This window comes from Silene latifolia, chromosome 2, assembly GCF_048544455.1.
Source record: "Silene latifolia isolate original U9 population chromosome 2, ASM4854445v1, whole genome shotgun sequence".
NCBI lineage: Eukaryota > Viridiplantae > Streptophyta > Magnoliopsida > Caryophyllales > Caryophyllaceae > Silene > Silene latifolia.
Genome location: NC_133527.1, coordinates 12,285,865 through 12,300,390, shown reverse-complemented (window position 1 = coordinate 12,300,390; position 14,526 = coordinate 12,285,865). Strand labels below are relative to the sequence as shown.

The window sequence follows — 14,526 nt, the reverse complement described above, 5'->3', positions numbered from 1 at the left end:
GAAGTCGAGTTTGACAGCAATCGGCGTATGCTCACCTTCAGGAGAAATGAGCAACACTCCTATTCCGAATCCTCTTAAGTTGGATGCTCCATCAAAGTATAAATCCCAGGAGTCTACATCTGTTTGAAGTATATCCTCGTCGGGAAATGACCAAGTATCTATGGTTTGTGCGTCGTTGATAGGATTTTCTGCGAAGAATTCGGCGACGGCGCGACCTTTTATGACTTTCAGTGGCACGTATTTGAGGTCGAATTCTGAGAGCATCAAGGTCCATCTTGCTAGACGTCCGTTGAGGACGGGTTTCTCGAAGAGGTACTTGACTGGATCCATTTTGGAGTATATCTTGACGGAATAGCTAAGCACGTAGTGACGTAGCTTCTTCGTTGCCCACACAAGAGCGAGGCATGTATTTTCGAGTTGTGAGTATTTGCACTCATATTCCAAGAACTTCTTACTTAGATAGTAAATAGCTCTTTCTTCAATTCCTACAGTTTGAGCCAAAGATAGCACCCATGGCGGTTTCGATTCTTGTGAGATATAAACCAAGAGGTTGATCTCGTTGTGGCGGCATGAGCACTGGTGGTTTGGCCAATATCTCCTTGATTCGGTCAAACGCCTTTTGACAATCATCATCCCACATGGTGTGGTCTGTTTTCTTGAGTTTCTTGAAGATAGGCTCACAAATCATGGTAAGTTTCGATATGAATCGACTTATGTATTGTACTTTTCCCAGGAATCCTCTGACTTCTTTTTCTGTTTGGGGTTGTGGCATTTCGATCAGAGCTTTGATTTTGGAGGGATCTATTTCTATTCCTCTTTGACTAACCACGTATCTCAGGAGTTTGCCGGATGTTACCCCAAATGTGCATTTCTGAGGATTGAGCCTCATGTTGTACTTTCGTAGCCTTGCGAAGAACTTGCGAAGGTTCGCAATATGTCCCTCTCTTTCCTTGGATTTGACGATCATGTCATCTACGTATACCTCAACTTCCTTGTGCATCATGTCATGTAGGAGTGTAGTTGCGGTGCGTTGGTATGTAGCTCCGGCGTTGATCAATCCAAACGGCATTACTGTATAGCAATAGGTTCCCCATTGGGTGACGAATGCGGTCTTATGCATATCTTCCATGGCCATCTTGATTTGGTTGTAACCCGCATATCCATCCATGAAGGATAGTAATGCGTGGTCTGCAGTATTGCCCACTAATATGTCGATGTGAGGTAGAGGAAAGTCATCTTTTGGACTCGCTTTGTTCAAGTCCCTAAAGTCAACACAAACACGGATCCTCCCATCCTTTTTGGGTACGGGTACTATGTTAGCTACCCAGTCAGAATACTCGGAAACTTTGATGAACCCGGCTTTGAATTGCTTATCGACTTCTTCCTTAATCTTTAGAGCCCATTCTGTTCTCATTCGTCGAAGTTTCTGTTTCACAGGTTTGAAACCTGACTTAATCGGAATCCTATGTTCGGCAATATCACTGTCGATTCCTGGCATGTCTTTGTAGGACCAAGCGAAAACGTCTTTGAATTCATTTAGGAGGTTTATGAAATCGGCCCTTTCGGTAGAGCTCAAGGTAGTCCCTATCCTAAGTTCTTTGGGTTCTAGTTCGGTTCCTACATTGATGGGTTCGGTGTCCTCTATTACTGGTCCCCCTTCCCCCTCCTGTAATATTTCTTTGGCTACGTAGGGAGGTATTTCGGTTAGGTCTGGGTCTTGGTCACCCTCAGTATCATCATAAACAGAATTGCACTCGAAAGAACACAAAGAGTAAGCAGAACCTGATTTATTCATATTAAAATTTGAGTAGAGTTGAAACAAAGGAGCCAACTGATCCATGGTCAGTGGCGGCAAAGAGACAGTGGTTAGGGCATTTCCCGAACTACTGTGACTACTCGAGGCTAAGCTAGGAGAAACGAAGGGAGTGGGGATGACAACAGGAGTAGACTCTTTAATGACTTCTCTAGACTCCGACTCTGACTCCGACTCCGACTCGAATTCATCGTCTCCTGGTTCTCCTTTGAACATCTCTCCTTCTCCAGTGGTGAGCTTGAAGAGTCTTCCTTGGTTGTTGGTCCATTTGATTGATTTTCTCCATCCTTTCTGCTGTCTTGCGTCGGTTTCTGTGAGCAACGCGGTGGGGTTGAAGCGATCGTCTTGAAGTATCATGGTAATGATCTCATCCTGCGCGGCCCTAATGAATCGATCTTCTCCAAACAATAGGCTAACAGCTTGTTCGTCTAAGCAAGGTGCTTGACGGGTTTTGACGGTAGGAACCGCTTCTGGAGGAATGAAGTAGCAATCGTGAAAGATCTCGATTCCGGCTAACTTCCTCTCAAGATAATGCCAAGGTTCGGGAAATCCATGAAAGAGCTCTGAACTTCCTTCTTGAACAAAGTATCCATTTAAGGTAGGGAGGTATGGCCTCATTTGGATTCCCACGTGCTTGCGGTTTTGGACTTTGGCCAGCATTTCGAGGACTTCCTCTTTTGTAGGTTTGTACCCTAATCCAAGCGGTATCCTTGTTGAGTTGCATGCCTTCCTTGTAGGGTGAGAAGGTATTCTCCCGAATAGGGTTCAAAGGCATTCCAGGGAAGTATCCCTGGGATTTGAGTATGTGGTTGACCACCAAGTTGGAGTAGGGATTATAGTATAAGGGTGCCAACTCACTTTCTATGACACTTACACTTTGGAAGCCCCCAAGTTCGTATACGGGATCCGCAAGGACTTGATTGTTTGATTGTTTCTCGATTATTGCCTTGATGGGTGACGAAGTGATCGTCACTACTTTGCCATTTAGTGGGATCTTGATCTTTTGATGAAGGGTGGATGTTACCGCTTTGGAAGCGTGAATCCAAGGTCTCCCGAGAAGTATGTTAAATGAAGCTTCGATGTCCACTATTTGGAAGTTAACTTTTCGTTCGATTGGTCCCGTGGCTATGGTTAGGTTAGAAAGTCCTACCACTTTTCGTCGTGTACCGTCATATGCACGTACACCTTGATTGGTGGGAGTCCAATCCGACTCTTTCATACCTAGCTTGTATGCTGTTTTGAGGGGTATGACGTTGACCGCAGAGCCATCATCTACCAAGGTCATTGGCACATTCTTCTTTAGACAAATGACAGTGATGTATAGAGCAAGGTTGTGACTAGCGCCAAAAGGTGGCAAGTCTTCGTCTGAGAAAGTAATAGGATTACTTAGCTTAGGTGATTCTTGGAAGACCAAGTTGACTACATCTTCAGGAGTGGAGTTATGTGCTACATTTAGCTTGGTCAAAGCTTGCAGTAAAGCTTGGCGATGTGGGAATGAGCTTGCTATTAATTGCCGTGGTGAAAGATCAGCCTTCGTTTTCTGTAATTGCTTGAGCAAATGATCAGTGGGGTCATCTTCGTTGTCATTTGGTGTGATGACGTTGGTTGGACCGTTTTGAGTAGTGTTTTGATATGGGCGACCCGAACGAGTTAGGTGATCCACATCTTGGTCTTCACCATTTTGGACTATTTCCTTGACTAGGGAGTTTTCAATGAGATACTCGTCCTCATCATCATCGGCCCAAACCCCATTGATTGCAGCTAATTCCCTCATTCTCATGATATCGCTTTCTAGTCGTATGATTCGATCGACTAGTTTATCAACCACGGTGACTACTTCTTGCATAATGGCGTTTTGAGAGAAGGTTAGTGGTGCATGTTCTTTGGGTATTGCGTTGGGATTGCGTAAGGTTGTTACCGTGCTTTCTAGTTCCCAAACTTGTCTATCTACACTCCTTGCCCATGTGATGAAGTCGGAAATGGTAGGGGAGATAGTAGAGTAGAGCCCCTCTTTCTCAATTGCATGAATTTCATTTTCGGTGGGAGAAATGAGGTGTGAGCAATCTAAGGTAGATTCGTCACTTGTAATCACTAGAACTCCAAGAGGATTCTGAGTGTTGTTGGGTTTACCTCCTGGTGGTATTGGGAGTCGACCATCTTCAATCATATCTTGAAGCACGTGTTTCAACTTGTAGCATTTTTCTGTGTCGTGCCCTTTGCCTCTATGGTATTCACAGTAGGAATTTTCATCCCAGAACTTGGACTTTCTTTCGGGTTCGGGAGTAGGTCCAATGGGTTGGAGTTTTCCTTGCTTCATTAACCTTTTTAGAGCGTTGGAGTAAGTATCCCCAAGGTTTGTGAATTTCCTTGGTGGGGTAGTTTTCTTGGATGGCTCGAGAAGATTAACCTCATCGGTCTTGCTAGTAGAGCCGTATGAACGACTTGTGGACCCTTGATATCCTCGACCTACCGTTTTGGACAAGAGTCCTTTACGGATGTCATCTTCAATCCTTGTCCCTAGTACGGTTAAGTCCTTGAAGCTTTTGATGTTTTGATATCTCAAATGATTGGCATAGATGGGCTTGAGATTATCCACGAACTTCTCCACAAGAGTGGACTCATCTGGACGTTCAACTAGTTGAGTGCTAGTCTTCCTCCACCTACTTAGGAAGTCGGTGAATCCTTCTTTGTCATTTTGGGTAAGAACCTCTAGGGTGCGCATGTTGACTTGGATCTCGGCATTATCCGCATATTGTTTAGAGAACTCGATTGCGGCATCTTCCCAAGTAGCGACCTTCTTATGATCTAAAGAGTAGAACCATTGTTTCGGGATAGTGTCAAGAGATGAAGGAAAGATCCTTAAGAACATCTCGGGTTTGATGCCTTTGATAGACATGTAATCCTTGAAGGCACGGATGTGGTTGAGAGGGTTTTCGTGCCCTTTGAATTTAGGGATATCCGTCATATTGAAGTTAGTTGGCAACTTGGAATTGACGGCCTCGTACTTGCGATTGTTTTCCATATAAATATCATTCCCCTTAAGGTACATCAATTGCTCCCCTAGATGTTGGAGTCTCTTCTCAGCTATAGTCATCCCCATGAAAGGATTTTCATCCCTGGATTCCTCATCGGAGTTACGTAGTACTTCATCTTCCTGAGGAGGTAGTCTTCCCTCTACGGAATAGATTCGGCCTTCGATAGTTTCGAGGCGATCATGGACTTGATCTTGGGTGATTTGGATTTGGGCTAGCGCGGCCAGGATTTGATCATTACCATCTTGAAGTTGGCGGAGGTCTGTTTCATCACTTGATCCGGGCATCTCGAAGACTGGATAAGAGATCGGCGACGAATCAAAACACGATCGACCATTCTACCACACTTGCTAAAAAGGGAAAAAGTTTTTGACTTGTGAAGTGGGTGTGTGCCACTTGTGTTGAGTGAGTTTTGAAGAAAGACAAGGTCTTTGAAAATGTGTGTCCTAGTCAACTGTAGTGTAGTTGTAGGAGTGGACTCGAAGTGAGGTTTTGAAATGGGCTTGTGGCCCGGATTTTGACACGACAAACGGACAGAGTTTTGACCGGATTTTGCGCTAATTAGAAGCCCTATTTCGAAATTCTTGTTTGAAGAAGGGTTTTGATTTTTTTGAAAATTCGTCATGGTTTTGTTTAGAAATGGTGATCACGTAAGGTTTACACATTTATACAAGCATTATAACGGGATGCTGAGTGCATTTAGAAGGGTTTTGGTTTAAAGGGTGGGTTGCCATACCGAACCATCAAACCCGAAGTCTGTGGAGAGGCTCGTGCCAAACAAGAGTAAGGCCGATTCCTAGTCCATTTCCTCAAGTAGTGAAGCCCCTTGATACAAACAAGAGTAAGGATCATGGTATGGATGACGTCAATCGCTATCCATCCTTAGGCCCAAATAAGAATTAGGACCGTTTAGACGGGACGATTGGTCGAATGGGTTGGGTTGGGCCTAGGAAGGCCGAATTAAACGGTCTAGGAAAACCGAGTTATGAAAACCGACAATTGTCTTGTACAAACTATTCCCTAACCTTGTTCGAGTTTCACCCTTAGCTACACGTAAGTGTATTATCCCCAGCAGAGTCGCCAAACTGTGGACAGCGGGCCGCCCACGGGGGCGCTTGGTGAGAAACGAAACAAGCGTTTGCATTTTTGTATGGAGTCGCCACCAATTTTTATGGGAAATTGGAACCGTTCGAATACCTCATGTCATGTCAAGACATAAAGTATAGACATGAACACTAAGCAATCGTTACCCTTAGCATTCTATGTCTAGAATGACTCTCGTGGATGCCAATGAACACGGGTGCTCACGGAGATCTGGAGTAAGGGGTGAGGGTACGTATTAGGAAGCTCTTTTGATCGAACACCTAATCCCGCCCGCCTCGATAGCGGCCTCTACTAATGATTAGGGAAGTTATTTATACTCGATATATCGTCGGTTATATGCATGCAATGCAACATCCAAGTTTTAATCCTAGCATGTGAGATTAGCTAAGTCGGTGAACAATTAGTTTAATCATACAATTAGGTCGAAGTAGGATTTAATGCTCAATTACATGTGAAAACATACAAGCAATAGGATAAATACAATAAAAGAAAATTACAATAATGAAAATTACAATAATTACATTGGAATAGGCGATTTATGTCGAAAATACCTTTAAAACGGATAATTTGAGAAAAAGGAATAAAGAAATAAAAGAATAAATAAATTAACGAACAGGAATTAGCGTGATATTACGGATAATAGTTGATTAAACGAAGGCTAAATAACTAAGTCAAGGCAGAAACGGAGTTCAGGGACAGAAATCAGCCAGGAACAGGCGCAGCAGAGCTGCGTCTTTTGGAATAGGCGCAGCAGACGTTGCGTCTGTTCCTTGGCTCAGGTCTGGCTGTGAAGCCGTAATTGCAAGTCGTTAATACAATTTGGTGATTTTAAGGATTGATTAAATTATGTACTCGGATGAAAGTGATTAATAGGTTATTTAACATATGAAAGGGTCATAAAAACAATGAAAACATGAGTGAGACGGAATTAAGATGAATTAATTACAGAAGTGAAAAATATTAACGAGTCTTCTATTGAAATCAATTAACTAGTCTAAACATGATGATATATGATGAATATGTGACAAACAGATGAAAGCTATATCAAAGACGAATCCCAGAAACCCAATATGAGCGAATTGAATCTCTACAACCCGGAATTGAATTTAATGGCGAAAACCCGCAAATATGAATTATTTGGGATTTAAGTCGGATTTATGACGATTAAAACATATGGATGAATGATTAATAATATACATATGATTATTAAACTATTGTACCGAAGAATTAAAGAAAACAAGTGAAAACGAATAATCAAAGACGAATTACAGAGGACGAAGGAAGAAGAAAAGAAGCAGGAACTGCGGCAGCCTCACGAAGAGGCGCAGCATGAACTGCGCTCCTTTGAAGAGGCGCAGCAGTTGCTGCGTCTTTTCTCGACTGTCAGTCTTCTGAAATTCCGTAAAAAGAGGTTTTAAAGACGGTTTTAGAAATCGGTTTTAATGAGGTATTTTCGACATAAACCTTACATGAGTGATTCGATAATTAAAATACAATAAATAAATAAGGATTATACACCCTCAGACTTACATGTTGACGAAACGAGAAGAACTAAGATATCGATTAGTGATGCTCGACGCGAATGCAAAGAGAGTGCCCTCGTAAGAGGAAAACGATTAAGTTGATTGATTAAGTTGATTATTGGTGTAGTTGGTCAAATTGGTCGGTCATGCAACGGAGAGGCTGGTACCCGGAAGGATCCGAGCTTACGTGGTCGAATGTTCAAGCACGTAGGCGCCAAAAAGTAAGAACAAAGTCTAGAATGCAAAGGGAGAAGAGAAGGGCGGACACTCGCGTGAGAAATATGAGGAGCGAAGGCTCCTATTTATACTAATCACGTGACGGAATAGGGTTTCGGCGACTCTTTGGAAGTGAATCTCGGAAAGATATGAAAAAGATACGAGAAACATGCAGAAAAGGGCCTGGGAAGAGGCGCAGCAGCCACTGCGTCTCTTGGAAGAGGCGCAGCACCTGCTGCGTCTATTCCCAGGAGGTTTCCTCCTGCTGAAGAAAGATTTCCGCGTTTGAGTTATGGTAGGACGGAAATAATCTTGTTTTCCTTAATATCTTATATGAATATTACGGGATATTTATTTGCCAAAAGATAAAATTTGTGAAATATGGAATAGAAATATCCGGAACATTCCAGAACATTCCGACTCGGGATTTAACAGTTATCAGAAAATGGAGACGGTTTTTGACCCGGACTCCGAATGTACTCTAATTACTGCCAAAACGACCGTATCGGGACGTAGATGACAACTAAGAGGTAGACATTAATATTTGAGAAATCACTTGATGATAATCTTACGAACTGTCACAAATCGTTCCGCGTATCAAACATGCGGCCCAATCATCACCGGGTGGTTTGCGGGAGGTGCAGAAACGAGGTGTCTACACTTGGTCCTCCGGGTGAATGGGGATCTGGAAGAACCCGGAGTAACCATCTAGAAAGCAATAATATGCATGCCCCGCAAGTCTCTCGAGCATTTGGTCTATAAAGGGGATTGGGAAATGGTCTTTAAGGGTGGAGGCATTAAGTTTCCTATAGTCGATACACATTCGTCATCCTGTCACCGGCCTAGTAGGTAGGGTGATCCCATCTTCTTGCTCAACCATGGTCACCCCTCCCTTCTTGGGTACCACGTGAACCGGACTTACCCATTTGCTATCCGTTATTTGATAGATAATCCCGGCCTCAAATAATTTCAAAACTTCATTTTTAACTACCTCGGCCATTTTAGGGTTTATCCTCCTAAGACCATCTACCTTGGGTTGACTCCCCTCTTCTAAGACAATTCTATGCATGCACAAACTCGGGCTTAACCCCTTGATGTCATCAATGCTATACCCAAGTGAGCTTCTATGAGTTCTCAAGGTTTGCAAAAGTTTCATTTCTTGCGACTCACTTAGATTAGCATTTATGATCACGGGGTGAGTCTCCCCCTCACCAAGGAAAGCATACTTGAGTGAGGGAGGTAAAGGTTTGAGTTGTACCTTTGGAGGGAGAAAGCCCTCCACTTTCTTCAAAAGTTATTCATCCACATCATGATCTTCTTTCATAGCTTCATCATGCAAGGAGATTTGAAAAACCTCTTCCATTTCCGCCTCTTTTCGGGCTACTTCATGCACTACCTCATCAATCACCTCAATAGTGCTTAACCTTTCAACTCTTGGTCCTTTCATCAAATGTGGGAGGTTAAATTCGACATTGTTGCCCTCAATTTGGAAGGTTAGCCGCCCATTCTTGACATCAATAAGCACTCATCCGGTAGCCAAAAATGGCCTACCTAGGATGATGGAGGTATGGTTATCCTCCGGGATATCAAGGACAACTAAATCGGCGGGGATTAAAAGCTTTCCAACTTTGACGGGTACGTCTTCAAGCACCCCCAAAGGACGCTTGATAGACCTATACGCCAATTGAAGAGTCATGGTAATAGGAGCAATATTTTGAATGCCAATTTTCTTTGAAACTTTTAAAGGAATGACACTCACACTTGCTCCCAAGTCACAAAGAGCTCTTGATATAGGAACACCACCAACTACACATGGGATTGAAAAGCTTCCCGGGTCACCAAGTTTAGTGGGCATTTTGTTAAGGATATGAGCACTACATGACTCTTCCATAGCCACTATCTCTTAGTCACCCAAGACCTTTTTCTTGGTCAAGATGTCTTTTAAAAATTTTGAGTAGGTTGGCATGTTCATAATCACTTCCGTAAAGGGTAGGGTGACTTCAAGTTTCTCAAGCATATCACAAAACTTGGCATACTTAAAGTTTTACCTACTCTTAATGGCTCTTGAGGGATAAGGAATATTAGACACAAGTTGAGAATTGGAAGATACCTTTGGAGGAACCAAGTTCTTTGTTACCTTTTTTGTGTGTTGCAAAGGCACTTCTTCAATAGCTTCTTCCTCATAAGGAAGGTCTTCCACATATCCATCAACATCTTTTTCCACTTGAATTCCCCCACTTGAAGACTCTTCACAAGCTTTCTTACCCTTCTTGGCTTCACTCACTCTAGCCGACGGTGTTAAGGACGGGTTATCCTTTTCACCACTCATTTCCATCCTATCCCGTTTGGGATCCCCGGCCATCAAATTCTACCTCAAGATATTTGTAGGGGTCCTCAAGCTCTACACCGCTCCTCAAACTACCGCATGAGCATGGTGGCTATTTGAGGCGTCCTTAGAACTTTGTCCTTGGGCTAATAGACCACCGGGCGGCCTTTGAGGGTTAGCCATAGCATGAGAGGCCATCCTTGATTCCATTTCCCTCATATCTTTAAGGAAGGTAGCCCTTAAGTTTGCTTGTTCTTGTTGGTTTGCCTTTGCTAGATTAGCCATTTCTTGACTATGTTGCATTTGCATGTTCTTTATCATCTTCAAAAGTTCATTTTGAGAGGGTTCACTTTGGGGTTCTTGATAAGGTTGGTTGGCTATGGGTAAGGGAACCCATAGTCATACCGAGTGTTGGGACCTTGGTTGTTGTTTTGTCCCCCTTGAAAATTTCCTCTAGGACCATTGTTGTTGAAATTTGGCCCTTGCCCTTGCTCTTGATCTTGAAACCCTTGAGCATACCCTTGCCCAAATCCTTGATTAGCTTGATTCCCTTGATAGAACCCTTGGTTTTTTTGATTTCCTCCAAAATCTTGGTAACCTTGAGGTTGGTTGCCGTAGTTTTGGTTTTGATTGTTGTTTGGCCATTGATTTTGATTTCCGGGGTTATTTCTTTGGTTGGAGTATCCTCCCCTTGGTTGAGAAAATCCGGGTGGATTATTTGGGGCTTGTGGTTGAAGATGTTGTGCGTTTTGAACATTGGTACTCTTGTAGCTAAAGTTGGGATGGTTCTTTAAACCCGGATGGTAGAAGTTAGTGTTTGGGTTGTAGACATTGGGATTGTTGTAGGGTGGTCTTGGTGGTCTTGTATTGTTGTTATAGCTTTGGAAAGCATTAACATCTTGGACATTCTCCTCATACCCACCATTATAGTTGTTGGCACACATGTCAAAAGTGTTACCGTTCCCTCCACAAAGCTCGCAAGGTAAAACTTGAGCTACCTCTTCCATGGGTGGACCATGTGAGGTGGTGGCTTGGTGAACTTGGTTCCTTTGCAATTTCTCGAGTTGCTTGGTGAGAAAATCAAGCTTGGCATTTGTCTCGGCATTTGCATTAGAAGAGTTCTCCTTAGGGAATTTGTCATTTCTCCTAAGCATGTTTCCTCTTGAGCCATAATTTGCTTCCGAGTCTACCATCTTCTTGATTAGTGTCGTGCCTTCTTCATCACCTAAATGATCAAATCCTCCCCCCGCGGAGGCATTTACCATCTCTTTAGTCCTAGGCAACAATGTTTGAAAGAAGGTTTGGGTGATGTACCACTCCGGGATCCCATGGTGGGGACAACTTGCAATAAGGTCTTGATATCGATCCCAAGCTTCACCCAAGGATTCCCCATCTTCTTGTTGGAAAGTATGAATTTCATTACGAAGCATGGCGGTCTTGGATGACGGATAGTACTTGGCCATGAACGCCTTAGCTAAAGCGTCCCATGTTGTGAATGTATCCGGAGGGTGAATATTCAACCACCGGTCCGCCTTACCCATCAAAGAGAATGGGAACAACATCATCCTTAGAGTGTCCTCGGATACCCCGTTCTTCTTCATCATTGAGACCTTCCTCTTGAACTTTCGTAGGTGAGCATGAGCATCTTCTTCAATATGCCCCCCGAACAAATCCTTCTCGATCAACCCGATTGGGCGGGATGCATCTCAAAGTTGTTGGGAGCCAAAGTGCCAAAATTAATAGGGTTACATGAATCATTATGGTTAGGCCGGTTGTGATCTCGTAGAGCCATTTGTAGTTGTGGAATTGGTATTTTAGGGGGTGGTGATTGAGGTTGACTTGGAAGTGGAAAGTTGTGAAAGGGATTTTCTATAGGGATCTCAATTGTGTTGTTTGGTTGAAGTGGGGTTGTGGTGTCAATGATTGGTAGGGTGTGTGGGTTTGGTTGGTCTATGTTTGCTTGAGAAATGTTCCGAACTCTATCAAGGGTCCTTGTCCTCAAGGTCCTAAAAAGCCTTTCGGGGTCGGAGTTGAAGAGTAGAGCTTGATGGTTCCTTCTAGGCATGCACTCGACAAACCGTTAGTCTCCTAGTGTCTTTACACACTAGGGGAGGGCAAGAAATCACACACTCTACAATGAAGCACACAACTACTAAAACAAACTAACAAGTGAGATATAACTAAAGCAAAGACTCTTAATGAACTAAATATAACCTAACGCCATCCCCGGCAACGACGCCATTTGATGAGTAAGATGTAGGTAGGGTCAAGTCTCTTATCACCAACAATAATTTTAACCCAATTTAGTGGTATAAATCGGGGTCGAACCACGAGGATGGAGGGGTTTCTACTTAGCTTAATTAGGAATCTAGTCTAGTCAAAAATGAAAGGAAAGGAGTTGATATGAACTACTAGATGTAACTAAAACGAACAATTGAGAGGAAATGTATACGATTGATTAAAGGCTAGGTCTTTCGGGTTCATCTAAATGGTTTAAGGGCAAACATGATGATTTAAGGGGTCTATGGTAAGAGTTTATCCTAGGATGTAAAATCAATGTCTTGATTATCCTAAAGGTGACCACTAACTTTCATTAAACATCACACTTCTCTTAAACATACAACAAGACCACCACAAACTTTCATTCAATGGGGGAATTAAGCAATAATGAAGAAAAGGCATAAGCTTTCACTCACACAATTCATCAAACACCTTGTGTGCATGAATAAGAAAGATAAACAATTCACCAAATACCCAAGTGATCATACAATCATGCCCATAAATTCCATTTAGTCTCCCCCTAAACCCTAGAAGGATTTCTACTCACTCATGTTCAAATTGTTCATACAAACAAAGGTATAAAAATAAGTAATCAAAAGAGATGACATGATATAAATTCAAACAATTATAAAAGATAACTTGAAATGTAAACAATTGATTAAACAAGTAAACAAGAGGAGAAATGTACCAACAATGAGTAAAGATGGTTTCTTTGATTGAATAAATGAAGAGAATCCTTCAATATCTCCCAATACAACCCAATAACCAAATGTAAACAATTGATTAATACTACTACTAAACTAATTTTACTAAATGATTAATAATAATTAATATTGATTAAGGAAAGATTAGTGCTTTGTGTAATACTACGGTTTTATGAGTCTTTGGGTACTCTATCGAGTGGGGCTTACTCTGTCGAGTAAGTAGTTTTTGACTCAAAACAGTAGTCTGCCTGTAGGGTACTCGATCGAGTAAGTTGGGTACTCGATCGAGTAGTGGGCACTCGATCGAGTAAGTGCCTTACTCGATCGAGTAAGTGAGTTTACGGGCTGATTTTGACGGGTTTTTTTAATGATGCGAGATTAATATATAATGAGTTCCATCACTTTTCTTAAACCTTTTTATCATTCTAAAAACCTAAATTGAGAGAAAGAAGTTACGTAAGTTGATTCATCGCATCATTAGCAAATCCACAAGGCTAGGAGAGTCGGATCATCATGTTCTTTACGCCGTTGTGATCCTTGTGTCGGGGGTAAGTTCCTTATACCTTTTATGTTGGATTTCGTTGAGTTCCTTTAAAACCCTAATTGGGTAGATTTGGGGGGTTTTATGATTGTATGGTTAAGGTAGTAATTGTATGAATGTATGTATAGGAGGAGGGTTCGTAGAAGAGAGGTTTTGAGACAGCTGCTAGATCGTCTGATTCTGTGATTGCATTCCAGGTAGGGTTTCCCTACTCGGTATTAATTACATGTTGTGTGTGGTGGTTGTATTGTTATTGTTGACTTATCATACTGCTGGTGTTTGTGACAGTTGGTTATTAATATCGTTGATTGTTGTTGTATCTGTCTGTGGTCTTCGGGGTGCGTCCCTGGCTGAGTGGAGTCACTTGCGGAAGTGGCTTCACGCCCTTGTGTAGACACCTCGTTTCTGCACCTCCCGCCAAACACCAAGTGATGATTGGGCCGCATGTTTAGCATATGTCGCGATTTTATGACGTTTCATAAATCGGTTAATAAAATGTAACTCATACACTTGTGTCTACCTCATGGTCGTCATCTAGGTGTCATTACGGTCGTTTTGGCAGTAATTAGAGTAAATTTGGAGTCCGGGTCAAAAACCGTCTTCATTTCCTAAAACCGTCAAATCCCAAGTCAAAGCAATGTGCTTGTCTACCTAAGGTTAGGATGTCATAAATGTTGAGATTATATCTCTTTTCGAGTCTCATGTCACTTCTTTATGCTAAACTTAAAGTTTACATTACAAAATGTGCATTTCATTTAGTTAAAATGATAACCCGGCCTTTAGGCCCGTTTTACGAGGTGATAACAACTTTTTTGGGTCAGACCTATTTCACATAAAGTCTATATCTCTTTCTTAGCTTTCCAACGCCACCTAAATCACTTTATTCCGAGTCTTGTAGAGAAAGTTATGCCTAAAATACGATAGGCTATCAAACGCGCTTTCTTGCGTAGGAGGAACCCGCTGAGGAAAGGACGCAGCAAGTGTTGC

At 42.4% G+C, this 14,526-nt stretch overlaps 1 non-coding gene across 1 annotated transcript; it reads left to right on the top strand.

Annotated features, from left to right (window-relative positions):
- Window positions 1-11,337: 11,337 nt before the first annotated feature.
- Window positions 11,338-11,444, top strand: LOC141644901 (small nucleolar RNA R71). The gene has a single exon (XR_012544503.1). It is a non-coding gene; the product is annotated as a small nucleolar RNA R71 (small nucleolar RNA).
- The last annotated feature ends 3,082 nt before the right edge of the window (window positions 11,445-14,526 follow it).